Source organism: Dendrobates tinctorius, unplaced genomic scaffold (genome assembly GCF_039654945.1).
Source record: "Dendrobates tinctorius isolate UK_male_01 unplaced genomic scaffold, ASM3965494v1 ptg000036l, whole genome shotgun sequence".
Classification (NCBI taxonomy): domain Eukaryota; kingdom Metazoa; phylum Chordata; class Amphibia; order Anura; family Dendrobatidae; genus Dendrobates; species Dendrobates tinctorius.
This window is the reverse complement of record NW_027361704.1, coordinates 6,722,636-6,738,958: the sequence shown is the minus strand read 5'-3', so window position 1 is coordinate 6,738,958 and position 16,323 is coordinate 6,722,636. Positions and strand designations below refer to the sequence as shown.

Here is a 16,323-nt window from a genome sequence, read left to right as displayed (position 1 = left end):
TCACGCCCACGGTCTTTAAATAGTCATGCTGGCCTATGGGCGTCGCCGATTATAGCTTGTGTTTCATACCAAGTGGTTCCGGTCTGGAGTGGAGGTGTTCAAGAGAGAGAGATTCATATCTGGTGTCGTATGATCCGTCGTTATCCTTTCTCCTTCCCATATTTGTGTTTAGTTGTGCCCTGTTCACATTACTGTTTATTCCTGTGTGTGTGCGGCGCAGTGCAGTTTAAGTTCTCCCTGTCTGTCATTATTTGTGTGGGAGCTTTGGTGGTGACTTCTCACTGGGTGGAGGGTGGAGGGTTAAGTGCAGGGCTGAGCAGGAGATAAGGAAAGGTCGGAGGCTCAGGCATTTGCACCTTCAGCAAAAACCCTGGGTTGAGGGTCAGACAGGGTTTCCCCTAGTAAAGGGACACCACAGGGGCCCCGGGTCTTTCAGCCTTAGTTGAACTAAGCCCCCGTGACATTATAATCGGCCTAAGGTGTTGAAGGAACACCACGATTCGGTACTGGCTGGTCACCCAGGGGTGAAGGGCACCTTAGAGCTGGTATCGCGTCGTTTCTGGTGGCCCAAAATCCGGCAGGACGTGGTCTCGTACGTGGCAGCTTGCATCACGTGCGCTAGGGCTAAGTCACCCCGAACCCGTCCTGCTGGCACGCTACAGCCTCTGGGGGTACCCAATAGGCCATGGACAGAAATCTCCATGGATTTTATCACTGACTTGCCAGCCTCGGCAGGGAACACGGTCATCCTGGTGGTGGTTGACCGTTTTTCAAAGATGGCGCATTTTGTGGCGTTGTCCTCTTTGCCCAATGCTAAGACGTTGGCTCAGGTATTTGTGAAGGAGGTGGTCAGACTCCACGGAGTACCGTCTGACATAGTATCTGATAGGGGTACGCAATTTGTGGCGAGGTTTTGGAAAGCTTTTTGCTCAAGGTTGGGGATCAAGTTGTCACATTCATCGGCGTTTCATCCACAGTCTAATGGACAAACTGAGCGCATGAACCAAAATCTTGAACAGTATTTACGATGCTTTGTGTCCGACAACCAGGAGGAGTGGTCTACTTTCCTTCCTCTGGCCGAATTCGCATTAAATAATCACCGCCAAGAGTCATCAGGAGAGTCTCCATTCTTTTGTGTGTACGGTCAACATCCTCAGTTTTGTACCTTACGTCAGGGTGACTCCGGGGGTGTCCCGGAGGAGGATCAGCTAGGAGCCCAATTGTCATCAGTCTGGAGGCGGGTGAAACAGCGTTTGTTGAGCATGAGTGCCAGGTACAAACGGGTGGCTGACAGTAGACGCGTGCCAGGTCCGGACCTGTGTGTGGGTGAATGGGTGTGGTTAGCTACGAAGAACATAAAACTCAAAATCCCTTCTTTAAAACTGGGTCCAAGGTTTATTGGGCCTTTTAGGATTTCTGCCATCATTAACCCAGTGGCTTATCGGTTGGAACTTCCCGCAGTGTACAAGATACACAACGTGTTTCACAGGGCTTTATTGAAAAAGGTGGTAGGCTCTGTGGACACAACGCCGATGCCACCTCCAGTCATGGTGGATGGCGAGTTAGAGTTCGAGGTCGCCAAGGTAGTGGACTCTCGAGTAGTACGCCGTACTCTTCAGTATTTGGTGCACTGGCGGGGGTATGGTCCAGAGGAGAGGTCTTGGGTTCCAGCCTCAGACATACCTGCGGATCGGCTGGTCAGTTCTTTTCACCGTCGTCATCCGGACAAGCCGGGTCCTATGAGTCTTGAGGGCCCTGGGGTCCCTCGTAGAAGACGGGGTACTGTCATGTCGGACGCTGTTCACACCACAGCATCCGGCAGGCAGAGGTAGTTCCACCTCCAGCCACTATAGCCTCAGTGGCGCCGGCCTGATCTTCAGGCTCTCGGGGGTTAATCCTGCTGGAGACCAGGTTGGATGGTTAGTCACGCCCACGGTCTTTAAATAGTCATGCTGGCCTATGGGCGTCGCCGATTATAGCTTGTGTTTCATACCAAGTGGTTCCGGTCTGGAGTGGAGGTGTTCAAGAGAGAGAGATTCATATCTGGTGTCGTATGATCCGTCGTTATCCTTTCTCCTTCCCATATTTGTGTTTAGTTGTGCCCTGTTCACATTACTGTTTATTCCTGTGTGTGTGCGGCGCAGTGCAGTTTAAGTTCTCCCTGTCTGTCATTATTTGTGTGGGAGCTTTGGTGGTGACTTCTCACTGGGTGGAGGGTGGAGGGTTAAGTGCAGGGCTGAGCAGGAGATAAGGAAAGGTCGGAGGCTCAGGCATTTGCACCTTCAGCAAAAACCCTGGGTTGAGGGTCAGACAGGGTTTCCCCTAGTAAAGGGACACCACAGGGGCCCCGGGTCTTTCAGCCTTAGTTGAACTAAGCCCCCGTGACAATGTGTTAAAGGAGCCCAGTGACACTCTTTGGCCCTGGGCCCATGAAAATCTGGAGCCAGCACTACCCCCCCCCACAACTTTAGCCAAATAACCCCCAGATTTCAATGCCTAACTATTATTATAAAGTAAATTAAGGTTGACAAGCTTAAGGAATAAGAATTGATGTTTTTGCCATTAAAATGGGCACTCTAGGTGTGTTTCCTGTCCTCCACTCACTGCCGACTTTTCTTCCCCATTGACTTGCATTGGGTTTCGTGTTTCAGTCGGCCTTCGACTTTTCACGATAATCGGCCGATTTCGTTCGACCTGACTTTTGCGAAAGTCGGGTTTCGTGAAACCCGACTCGACCCAAAAAAAGGCAGAGTCGCTCATCTCTAATTAAGATGATTTACATCTCTTTTTGCACTACCATTTTACATAAAGGCAGCAGTGAGTGCTAACTCCTTTTTAGTTATGGCAAATGGGAGAGGGAAGAAAAAGGAAGGGGGGATATGAGTGACTTAAAATATTTTTTATATATTTTCTATGACAATTATGCTAAAAATCAAAAAAATCAAAGTAATCCTCACCTTTCCACCATTATTCCATAATGATGAGGTTCCACTACGATCCCCAACTCTGCTGCATAATTTGGTGAGCAGTGACATCAGTAATGTGACCATTCACTATGCCAACGTGAACACCCTCAGCATAGCGTGAGAACGCGGCTACAGTGATGAGTGGTGATATAATTAAGGTTACTGCTGGTCACAGACAGCAGTTCTCACAGTAACCTCCAAGTGAGCCAGACTATGAACTGCTTTAACTGAAGTCATCGCAGCCATGAGAAATTTCTCACATTGTGGGCCGTGATGTCAGCAAGCTTAAAGGGAATCTGGGAATCTGTCACCCATATTTAGTGATATCATGTAAAGACATCACCCAATTGTGCGTCCCATAAGGATTCTATTAGGATTTTTTATTCCCCCTGACCCCGCACCTTTGAGGCATAAATACTTTTTTTATCTTGTTGGAGATGTATGCAAATCGCCGCGGTCCGATCTGATGGGTGTGGCTTAGTCGCCTTCTCCCCCCCTCCTCGGCTTGCTGAACGTAATCTTCATCTGTGAATATCACAGATAACATTGGTTTCCGTGCTTGCGCATTGTAAAGGCCTCCGGCGCCTGCGCGGTATGCTTTGCCCAACTGTGGGCCAAGCATATAATCGCTACTGCGCATGCGCCAGTATTTTCCAGCGCAGTCTATGCCCCGGAAGTCTTCACATGCAGGACACATCTTGGCACTGTCCAGGTTGAAAACTGTATATCCCCTAGATATGGATTACAGCGTGAGAAACAACAATGTACAGGTAAGGTATATTGTTGCTTTTTTATTTTATTTTTATTACAGGAGATCGAGGGCTTCACTTGGATTAGGCATGGTTTTAAGTATGGTTTAACTGAGATTAATAATGGATTAATAAAGGAGTCTGTGTCATTTTTTTCAAATAAAGAACTTTATTCTGGGTGTCTGTGTTTATTTACAATACAACTATAGGATTAGTCATGGATGGGTGTTCAGAGATTTTTGGATTTTGCCAATTACTATAGAAAAGTCATCAAGGGGTTTTCACAGGTGCTTAAACCCCGCACTGATTAAACTTGCAAGGGGGCTGATATCAAAAACTGGTCAGCTCCAGCTTTAGCAGCATTTTCTTCTTTAAAAGAATGTATTATGTCTGCCCCTGTACTGATTCAACCTGATCTGTTGGAACCATTTATAATGGATTTGGACGCCTCGGAGGTGGGAGTGGGGACGTTGTCGTCTCAAGGGCCCACCACGTTAACCAATTTAAGACCCTGTACCTTCTTTTTTAAAATGTTTTCCTCTGCTGAAAGGAATTACAATGTGGGTAACTGAGAGTTACTAGCCATTAAATTGGCTTTTGAAGAATGGAGGCATTTTTGGAGGGGGCTGTCCATCAAATTACACTCATCACGGACCGCAAGAACTTGTCTTACATTGAGTCGGCCAAACGTTTAACCTCGAGGCAGACGAGGTGGTCCCTTTTTTTCTCGATTTCAGTTTTCCATCACTTTTAGGCATGGATCTAAGAATGTGAAGGCGGATGCCTTATCTCGCAGCTTGGATCCAATATCTCCTACTGAACCTCCTTCCTCCATTCTTCAGCATGGGGTGGTTGTGGCTGGAGTTTCCTCGGCGTTGGAGCAGGAGATTCGGGAGGCCCAGTCTCTTGCTCCTCCGTCCACGCTGGATAATACATTTTTTGTGCCTATCCAGGGTGCTCCGGAAGCATCCGGGAATCTCGGCTACACGCAAAGCCATTGCTAGGCTGTTTTGGTGGTCTTCATTGGCTTCTGATGTCGCTGTATTTGTGTCCTCCTGTGAAACATGTGCTCGTGCAAAAACCTCCCAGAACTGTCCAGCCGGGGAATTGGTGCCCTTGCCAATTCCAGATAAACCTTGGACCCATCTGTCCATGGATTTTATTAACTATCTTCCTCCTTCTTTTGGCAAAACTGTGGTCTGTGTGGTGATGGATAAGTTCAGCAAACAAGCGCATTTTGTACCATTGGCAGGGCTGCCTAATGCAGAAACTTTGGTGAAACTTTTCATCTAGCATGTTGTGTGATTACATGGTGTGCCTGTGAGTGTTGACTCTGATAGAGGAGTACAATTTTTGTCTAAGTTCTGGAGGGCTTTTTGTAAAAGGCTGAGTATCAGTTTTACCTTTTCTTCAGCCTATCATCCTGAGACCAATGGTAAGACTAAGAGGCCCAATCAATCTTTGGAGCAGATTTTATGGTGCCTTGCCACGTCTTGTCAGGATGATTGGTGCTCTTCATTACCATTGGCAGAATTCACATTTAATAATCGTATTAATCAATTCCCTGGTACTTCCCTGTTCTTTTGCAATCATGGTTTTCACCCCCATTTTGGTGAATTTTTTGGCTGGATTCAGGGTGTTCAGGAGCTGATGTTGCCGTTCATCGGCTGGGGGAGGTCTGGGAGGAGGTCCATAGGAACATTGGGGAGGCTCAGGGCAAGTATCAATTTTTTGCTGATAAATGACAGTCGGTGGGGCCGGAATTCCAGGTGGGGGATAAGGTATGATTATCTACTAAGAATATAAGGTTGAGGATTCCTTCTGCTAAGCTGGGGCCCAGGTTTATTGGACCTTATGAAATTTTGTAGGTATTTAATCCTGTTGCCTTTTGCCTGCACTTGCTTCCATCACTGCGGATCCCCAATGTGTTTCATAAGGCTCTTTGAAACCGTGGGTGTCTTCATCAGGGGTGAGGTGGAACGGATCATGGATTCTAAGATGCTCTGCCATTCATTTCAGTATCTAGTCCATTGGAAAGGTTACGGTCTGGAGGACCGGTCTTGGATACCGGCGCTCTCAGTCCATGCGGATTGGTTGGTCCAGGCCTTTCATGCTCGGTATCCAGGGAAACCAGGGGGTCCAGTGGCCCACCATTGAGAGGGGGGTACTGTCATGATCCAGTTCGGGGTTTGTTTCTGATTATTATCTCCCCGGGATGGTTATGCTGGAGTTATAATAATAATAATAATAAATTTTATTTTTATAGCGCCGACATATTCCGCAGCACTTTACATTTCAGAGGGGATTTGTACAGACAATAGACATTACAGCATAACAATAATCACAGATCATAACAGATACCAAGAGGAATGAGGGCCCTGCTCGCAAGCTTACAGTCTATGAGGAAAGAGGTAGACACGAAAGGTGGGTGGTAACAGTTGCCCTGATTGTATGGACCAGCCATAATGTTAAGTGTGTAACAGTACAGACACAGAGGGCTAATGGATGCATAAAGCATGTGGGAACATGATGCTGGGAACCTGGAGTTAATCTTCCCTGTCTCATTTTGGGATCTGTCTGGCTATTTCAGTCCGCTGTTACCTGCAAGCAGCATCAGTTATAGTTCCTGTCTCTGGCTTGAGCAGCTGACCCCGTTACTCACTCTCTGTGTTGTGACCCCTTGGTATTTGACTCAGCCTGTCCTCTGACCTGTTTGACTGTCTTCGTCTCTGGCTTTCCTGCTCCCGACTGGCTCGGACTTCTGTGGCTTGTTTCTGACCACTTGTATTTCTGTGTCCTCTGGTACTTCATTCCCTCTCTGTTGTTGACCTGGCTTTTCGGACTGCTCTTCTCCCACCTAGTGGCTCCTGCCTGCTGCTCTGTGGGCTCCTGCCTGCTGCTCTGTGGCTTCACTGTGAGAGTGTAAGAGGGGGCCAGGACGGTAGTCGTAGCCGAGGACACCGGGGCTCTGGTGTCCTGACCTCCTCCCACAGAAAAACCATCAGCTTCTACTGGCGTGCCTCTTCGAGATGCTGGTCCACCATCAGGGATTCCACAGCAGTCTGACTCAGCTCCTGTATCCTTGGTTCCAGTGCTCAGGGTTGAAATAATGGACACAGATACCGGTTCTGATGTCAAATCAACTATTTTACTTTCTTCTTCAACAGTCCCGGACACATCAGTTACATTACAGTTCACACAGCCTTTCTCTTGCACGTTTCCTTGCTTACTTTCTACATCCTCACGCACATTCTGGGGTAGTAGCGCCCTAGGCGGTACCATAGCATCACTCCTGTGAGACCTCAAGATATAGGGGATCCCGTTCAGACTTGCAGGCTTCAGCCCTATTTAAGATCTGCCACGTGGTGTATACTCTTCGCCCTGCATGCCTCTTGGACCATTTTTTCCTTTCCATTCCTGCTGCTGTCATAAACTGTAATTTCCACGGGTGCTCCGAGCTTTTCCAGCAACCATGTGACTGTGCCCATGCTTTTCTGCTTTTCCACAACTTTGCGTAGCTGCTATGGTGTCCTGGGCCTAGAGCCCTTGTGGACACTTCGGGTGTGCTCGCCCTTCTGACTTATTCTTATAACCTACACTTGCTTAACCCATAGCAGCGCCTCCTACAGTTAACCCTTATGTGAACTACCTATCAACTATACCTAACAAGGCCCACTAATATACCCCCATCTAGTGGCCTGCAACAGAACTACACTTACCCAGTCTATGGAACTATATACTAACAGTGCCCTCCACTATTGAACCCGAAGGATGCACTGGCTTGCAATAAACTAATACAAAACATATTACAATACATTACAATCTATATAGCATGGTAACACATGTAATGTGAGCACGGCGGTAATACACAATAGTGTAGCAGTACTGGAGCATAATCATATATATACAATATTTACAATATATCTATATGGGAACTCTTAAAGGGGAGGTGGCAATAAAGACATATTCTTCTTCAATCCCTTGCACGCGTACCTGCCTTCCTTCACCTGCACCGCCTTGCGGTGGTTATTTGCTACTACACTCCAGCAGGCATTACACTAGGACTTATCAGATCGGTCACTATGTCTGAGTCTGACAGCTGACTGACGTTTATCTCAGCATGGAAGCACTGGAAGGTTATAGGCAAGATAAATGATTTTCTTACCTAGTAGGAGGTGCACTATCCACCCTCGAGTGGTTCGATCTAATATTGGAGGTCACCCTTGTGGCTGCTCATCTCCGAACTTTCATCCCACCCACCTATGGACGCCAAATGTTAGGGCACACGGGATGCGTGTGTTCTCATCTTAACTGCCTGCTGCCAAATTGTATGTGAGAAGGTTTATGGCCGGAGAAATAAGAGTACAAATGCAAGCAGTTGTGTCTCAAAATGATTTCTGAACTTTATTGGTTGACCAGCTCAGTATTTATTGAGAAAATTTAGGTGGTTTCCACATTACTTCATTTGTTTGCTCATCTATAATTATTGCAAGTCATCATTGATTACACATGTTTTATATCATTATCTTTATTGCTATAAGGAACATTTTTCTAATGAACATGCCATGATACAGCATCATCAGCGAAAAAATAAAAAAGTTATAGCTGTCAGAATAAAGTGATGTTCAAACAATTATTTTTTCTATAAAATAGCTTTTATTATATAAAAGCACCAAAACATAAAAAAAGTATAAATGAGGTATCGCTGTAATCATACTGACCCGAAGAATAAAACAGCCTAATCAAATTTACAACACGCGGAAAGGTGTAAACGCCCCCCCAAAAAAAAATTCATGAATTGCTGGTTTTTGCTCATTCTGTCTCCCAAAAATCGGAATAGAAAGCGATCAAAAAATGTCTTGTGCTCGAAAATGATACCAATAAAAACGTCAGCTCATCATACAAAAAACAAGACCTCACGTGACTTTGTGGACCAAAATATGGAAAAATTATAGCTTTCAAAATGTGGTGATGCAAAAACTATTTTTTGCAATAAAAAGGGTCTTTTAGTATGTGAGAACTGCCAAACATAAAAACCAGCTATAATGCCTATTTCGCATGTCCTGATATTTCCGATACTGGAGAGGTCAGTGTCCGTGTGTTTACTACTTGCGGCACACATGTGGCATGTGAGTGCCGCATCATTACCACATGGACGGGCGCCAGGGAATAAGCGTTGCAGTTAGCGCTGTTCCCCGGCGCCGGTCGCTGAACACGGCTCTCGTCATTCTCCCCTGCTCTGTCGGAGATCATCGAGAGCAGGGGAGAATGATGAGTTACATTTAACCCCTTAACGACCGCCGATGCGCCTTTCAACGGCAGCAGCTAAGGTTACTTAAGCCACAGCGCCTCTTTTTAAAAAGTGGTGCTGAGGTATAAGGTTATAGCGTCCCCCCGCACCGGGAATTCTCTGTGGTCTTGGTTGCCAGGGGTAGCCAAGACCCCAGAGAACATGAATCGGGTTGGTTTTTACCGACTCCGGTGTTGCCGATGTTGTGTTTGCCGTAACGGCAACCACAAAAGTAAAAAAGTCTGATTTTCCAATTAATTTCTCTCTCCAATGATGTGATCGCACCTCAGAGAAGAGAGAAATGGGGTCCCCCGATCACCCACCCAGTACCTCTGTTGTCCCTGCAGGCTCCCCTGAAGTCCCCCGGCTTCTTCTTCTGGGTGAAAATGGCAGGCATATGCGCAGTGCGCCCACTGAAATCTGCCATGGGGTATCAGCATACTCATGACAAATTGTACAACAACTTTTGGGGTCAAATTTCTCCTGTTACAATTGTCAAAATAAAAAAAATGTATCTGAATTAAATTTTTTGTGAAAAAAGTTAAATGTTGTGTTTTTTTTTTTTTTGAACATTCCAAAAATTCCTGTGAAGCACCTGAAGGGTTAATAAACTTCTTGAATGTGGTTTTGAGCACCTTGAGGGGTGCAGATTTTAGAATGGTGTAACTTTTGGGTATTTTCTATTATATATACCCCTCAAAGTGACTTCAAATGTGATTTGGTCCCTAAATAAAAAATAGTGTTTATGAGAAATCACTGCTTAATTTTTAACCCTTATAACTTCCTAACAAAAAAAAATTTGGTTCCAAAATTGTGCTGATGTAAAGGAAACATGTGGGAAATGTTAATTATTAAGTATTTTGTGTGACATATCTCTATGATTTAAGACTCAAATTTTGAAAATTGTGAAATTTTCAAAATTTTCATTAAATTTCCATTTTTTTTCACAAAAAAATGCAAGTCATATCAAAAATTTTTTACCACTATCATGATGTACAATATGTCACAAGAAAACAGTATCAGAATCACCAGGATTCATGGAAGCGTTCCAGAGTTATTACCTTATAAAGGGACAGTGGTCAGAATTGTAAAAATTGGCCTGGTCATTAACATGCAAACCACCCTTGGGGGTAATGGGGTTAAAATCGCGACCAGGAATAAGAGAATAGCACCGCTCGGTGGCTAAAATTCTTGTGGGTGACAGCTGTACATGACAGCTGACACTGTTGTGAGTTCATTTTCCCCTTCACCGTTGATGTCTGATGAACTCCCTCTGCTGGTGAAGAGAGGTAGTGAAATTGATTGGGTTGGGAAGAACCTGTCATCTGAACAGGTGGAGCCTGATTGGACACCCGGAATCACTGAGTGGATATAAGGCAGCCGACGCCCTACAGGGGTGCTGGTGATCCTTTCTGCTCTAAGCTCTTGCAAACCAGTTCAGTACCTGTCTTCTGAAAGCTAAGTATTTGCTCTCTTATTTTTCCATGAGATATTGTCTGTTTACTTAGTGTTTGTGTTCTGCCTGCCCTTGTTGGTACAGGCTGAGCTCCATTTTTGTCTCTGGTTAAGTTGATCTTTTGCTCAGTCTTCAGAATATACCCGAGTGCTGATATAGTGATTTTGAAGTCTAGTGATTTCAGGGCCTTTTTTCTATCAGACGTGTTGGACATTATTTAGGCAGAATTTTTGCGGATTGCAGCCAGCATCTTTTCTGTCCTTTCCTAATTAGTTAGTTGGGCCCCATCGTTTGCTCAATCTGTCTTTCTGTTTGTGTTTGTGTTTTCATCTGCTTTTCACCGACAATACATGTTGGGGGCTGTCTATTGCTTTGGGGTCTGCTCTGGGGCAGTTTAGATTTCCCCTTTCTTTCTTTAGGCTTATTTAGTTCTCCGGCTGTGAATGAGGGGTCTAGGGCACCGTAGGAACCCCCCACGGCTACTGTTAGTTGTGTGAATAGGATCAGGGGTCTGCAATCCGATAGTTACCAACCTCTCCGGTTTTCTGGACTTAGTTTGTATTTTTGTTTTTTCCTCCTTCGGTGACTCATTCATAACATGACACGCTGCAGTATCGGCCCTGGGTGGTATCGATCGGGCCGATTAACCCCCTAAATGCCACTGCTAATCGTGTCAGTGGTACCTTAGTGAATAAATAGGGTTAAAAGACCCCCTTTGACAGGGTCAACCAATGATCGCAGGTTCTGGATTCTGTCAGGTCATAATTCATCTATGGCCGTGTTGAGCTTGTTGAATCCGTAGGTGCTTCGCAAACTTTTTAAAATGTAGATCTGAAAACAAAAATTACGTTGTTTCAACTGAAATGCTGTTTTGCCCCAAATTTTTAATTTTTACAATAGATAGAAGAGAAAAGACCTCATAATGTGTTATGCAATTTCTCTCAAATGCGAAACTACCCCAAAAGTGGTCAAAAACTGTTGTTTTGGCATATGGTGGTACAGTGCGGAAAGACAAGAGAGCCTTTTGATTTTTGGCTCGTAAATTCAACAGGAATAGATAGTAAATGCCAGTTTGCAGAGCCCCTGACATTCCAAAAGAGCAGAAACCCTCCGCAAATGACCCAGTTTGGGAAACTTGACTCCTCAAGGGATTAATTTAGGACTATACTGGGAGTTTTTAACCTACAATTGTTTCCCGAACATTTCTATGTGAAAACAGAAAATTCAATTTTTTCCACTAAAATACTGTTTTAGCAAAAATTTCTAATTTACATGAGGGGTAATAAGAGAAAATGGACCACATAATTTGCTATGTAATTTTTACCAAATGTGACAGTACACCATATGTGGTATTACACTACTATTTGAACCACTACATTGATCGGATGGGTAGAACACTATTTGGATTTTAGACCACAGATTCTGTTTGAATAGATTGTGGACTCCTTTAGCCGAGCCCCTGAGGTGCAAGTAAACTGTCCCCCCAAATGACCACATATTGGAAACATAACTGGGTAAGGATTTCATGTTGGGGTGTAGTGAGTATTTTAAACCCACAGGTGCATCAAAGAATCACAGAATCACAGAATTTTATAACATTGGGCTGTGGAAATATAACTTATAGTGGTGAAAATATCATTTATTTATTTGCTGCAAATTTTTCAGTTACACGAGGGTTAATAGGTAAAACTGCACCATATATAACAGAAAATATCCAAAAGTGGCACCATTTTAAAAACTGCACCCTTCAAGGTGCTCAAAACCACATTCAAAAATGTATTAACTCTTCAGGTGCTTCACAGAAATTAATGGAATGTGTAAGGAAAAAATGAACATTTTACTTTTTCCGCATAAATGTTACTTTAGCACCAAATTTTTCATTTTCGTAAGGGTAACAAGAGAAAATGCACTATGAAATTTGTTGTGCGATTTCTCCTGAGTACGCCAATACCCCATATGTGGTGGAAAACTAATGATTGGAAACACTGCAGGGCTCCAAAGTTGCATCATTTCCTGTTATGAACGGGTCACCGAGAAGGATAGCAGGAATAGGCTAAGCCACCAGGAAACCAGAGAGGTTGGTAACTCAGCAAATTGCAGACCCCTGATCCTAACAACACAACTAGCAGTAGCCGTGGAGCGTTCCTACGATGCTCTAGATGCCTCGGCACAGCCGGAGGACTACCTAAGGCTTAAGGCTGAAAGATGAAATCTAAACTACCCCGAAGCAGATCCCCAAAGGAACATATATAGTCGGTGAGACAAGATGAGACACAAACATAGGCAGAAAATAGACTGAGCAAATGATGGGGCCCAAACTGTCTAGATAGGACAGGACAGAAAAGATACTGCCTGCAATCACTCAAAAACCCTAAAAAATCCAACACATCTGATATACAAAAAACCTGAGACCAAACGACATCACCCCCGTTAGATCAGCACTCTGGTGTGAACTGGAAGCAAAGCAAAAGATACTAATATAACAGGGGACTGGACAGACTGACACTAGCTGTAACATATGGAGTTGGGCCTATCGCTGCCCCCAGCAGGGAGTACGCTGAACCCTCGCAACAAAGCAGAAAGCAAAAAAAAGCACAACCAGATTAGATGTAAAGGATTAGCAAAAGAATCACTTAGCTGAACCATGCAGATCAGGCAGGAGACAGAAGAACTCATAATGCACAAGGAGGAAATCACCAGCAACCACTAAGGGAAGCCTGCTCACTTATTTGCTCCCAGCCAGTAATCCCAGATTCCCAATCATCATCGTCAGGTGGCAAACTTCCATCAAACTGGCCAGCTCCACTACTCCCAGTAACCACCAGAGGGAGCACAGGGAGCTTCGGCTCAGAAGTCTGAGCAAGGGAATTCACAACAGTTTCCATTTTGGAATGCTATCCAAGAAGTATCATTTCTCCTTGCGGAGAATGACATGCTAAGCATGCCGAGATGAGGAGACTTAAAGACGTAATACTCCTCTGGGAAATATGCGAATTATGAAAATTGTCTCTTTAGAGAGGAAGAGGACTAGAACTCTAGTGCCACCCATTGGAAGTAGCAATCCTAAAAGTCAATGTCGACCCTTTAACGAGCCTTGTTACATGACTTAGGATAAAAGCCAAGCCAGAATCACAATTAGCAGACACTGTGTTTTGAGGTACTGCCCCTCGTCAGTGCAAAGTCACTGTCTGTATTATCTGTTGCGGTTTGTGTTTCCCTGTCTCTGCTTCAGCCGCTAGACCACACCCCATCTTTACTACCAGTGATGCGTGACTGCTATAATCCAATTTTTTCCTGGGACTTTTGGTGCTGCTAGATCAGGGAATGATGGGGTTCATTGGTTTTGATTTTCCTTTATTTAAAACCATTTGGTCTCTGACTTTCACTGCAAGTCAATAAGTTCTGCTTACCTGACCTATAGCTCTAGTCCTTTTGACTATAATCCTGCATGGCGACCCTTCTTGCCTTTAGCTTTCTCCACCGGTCAGCAGCTGACTCAGTGGCCCCAACCAAGGGGCCCCTATGTAAGTGTAGATCCCTGTACACGGGATCTTGTAAACAGTGTGGCTTGTACTAAGCCTATCTGTGAAACCTCTATTACCAGCTGCCAGGCCTCCATGACCAGTTCATCCATGACACACAGACTACCTCTCCTGTGGAAATCTTTTTTTCATGTTAATCCACTTCTCTAACCTGGTTTATTCCTTTTTCTGCACCCACACAGAAACATTGCTCCTAGTGAAGATCCTTAGTGTTTCCATACAGTATGATGTCAACAAACATTATGATGCCCCAACAGATAATATGATGATGCCCCACAGAACATAATATACTCTTACCTCTCTTTCGGTTCATCACAAGTGACCACCCTTTAGGTATTGCTCTCATTATTATTATCCTAGAGGAAACTTCAGGCTTCTAGTCACATTGTCAGACATTCTTGTGAATAGTCCCCTCTGCCTCTCTTGTGCAAGGACGAATACAGCGCTTACCTTTGCTGATAGATAGAGACTGTCAGTCAACAAGTGATAGAGGAGTAGGGAACTGTTGGGTCCCTACTCCCCCATTTTATTCAACTGTATATTTTATGCTTTAAATCACTACATACAGGTACAGCTAAAAAATCTGGGATTGCCCCAATGGATTCAGGATGGTAGAGATGTATGGTTGTAAGACATTGCCATGTTGGTCGACAACTATCTTGTGTATGGCCATTTTAATATTTCTATTACTGTAGAGTTCTTATTGATTAATTGTGCCATCTTGAAACATCTAGAGTGAGTTTCCATGGTTAGCACCTACAGTTGTGGCCAAAAGTATTGACACCCTTGCAATTCTGTCTGATAATACTCCGTTTCTTCCTGAAAATGATTGCAAACACAAATTCTTTGGTATTATTATCTTCATTTAATTTGTCTTAAATGAAAAAAGCACAAAAGAGAATGAAGCAAAAAGCAAAACATTGATCATTTCACACAAAACTCCAAAAATGGGCCAGACAAAAGTATTGGCACCCTCAGCCTAATACTTGGTTGCACAACCTTTAGCCAAAGTAACTGCGACCAACCGCTTCCGGTAACCATCAATGAGTTTCTTACAATGCTCTGCTGGAATTTTAGACCATTCTTCTTTGGCAAACTGCTCCAGGTCCCTGATATTTGAAAGGTGCCTTCTCCAAACTGCCATTTTTAGATCTCTCCACAGGTGTTCTATGGGATTCAGGTCTGGACTCATTGCTGGCCACCTTAGAAGTCTCCAGTGCTTTCTCTCAAACCATTTTCTAGTGCTTTTTGAAGTGTGTTTTGGGTCATTGTCCTGCTGGAAGACCCATGACCTCTGAGGGAGACCCAGCTTTCTCACACTGGGCCCTACATTATGCTGCAAAATTTGTTGGTAGTCTTCTGACTTCATAATGCCATGCACACGGTCAAGCAGTCCAGTGCCAGAGGCAGCAAAGCAACCCCAAAACATTAGGGAACCTCCACCATGTTTGACTGTAGGGACCGTGTTCTTTTCTTTGAATGCCTCTTTTTTTCTCCTGTAAACTCTATGTTGATGCCTTTGCCCAAAAAGCTCTACTTTTGTCTCATCTGACCAGAGAATAATAATAATAATAATCTTTATTTTTATATAGCGCTAACATATTCCGCAGCGCTTTACAGTTTGCACACATTATCATCACTGTCCCCGATGGGGCTCACAATCTAAATTCCCTATCAGTATATGTCTTTGGAATGTGGGAGGAAACCGGAGTACCCGGAGGAAACCCACGCAAACACGGGGAGAACATACAAACTCCTTGCAGATGTTGTCCTTGGTGGGATTTGAACCCAGGACCCCAGCGCTGCAAGGCTGCAGCGCTAACCACTGAGCCACCGTGCTGCCCATTCTTCCAAAACGTTTTAGGCTTTTTCAGGAAAGTTTTGGCAAACTCCAGCCTGGCTTTTTTATGTCTTGGGGTAAGAAGTGGGGTCTACCTGGGTCTCCTACCATACAGTCCCTTTTCATTCAGACACCGACGGATAGTACGGGTTGACACTGTTGTACCCTCGGACTGCAGGGCAGCTTGAACTTGTTTGGATGTTAGTCGAGGTTCTTTATCCAACATCCGCACAATCTTGCATTGAAATCTCTTGTCAATTTTTCTTTTCCGTCCCCATCTAGGGAGGTTAGCCACAGTGCCATGAGCTTTAAACTTCTTGATGACACTGCGCACGGTAGACACAGGAACATTCAGGTCTTTGGAGATGGACTTGTAGCCTTGAGATTGCTCATGGTTCACCACAATTTGGTTTCTCAAGTCCTCAGACAGTTCTTTGGTCTTCTTTCTTTTCTGCATGCTCAATGTGGTACACACAAGGA

General features: G+C 44.5%; 1 protein-coding gene across 3 annotated transcripts in view; it reads left to right on the top strand.

Annotated features, from left to right (window-relative positions):
* SLC4A9 (solute carrier family 4 member 9) overlaps window positions 1-16,323 on the top strand; it is a 983,109-nt gene that overhangs the window by 958,383 nt on the left and 8,403 nt on the right. The gene's annotated exons all lie outside the window — the stretch shown is intronic.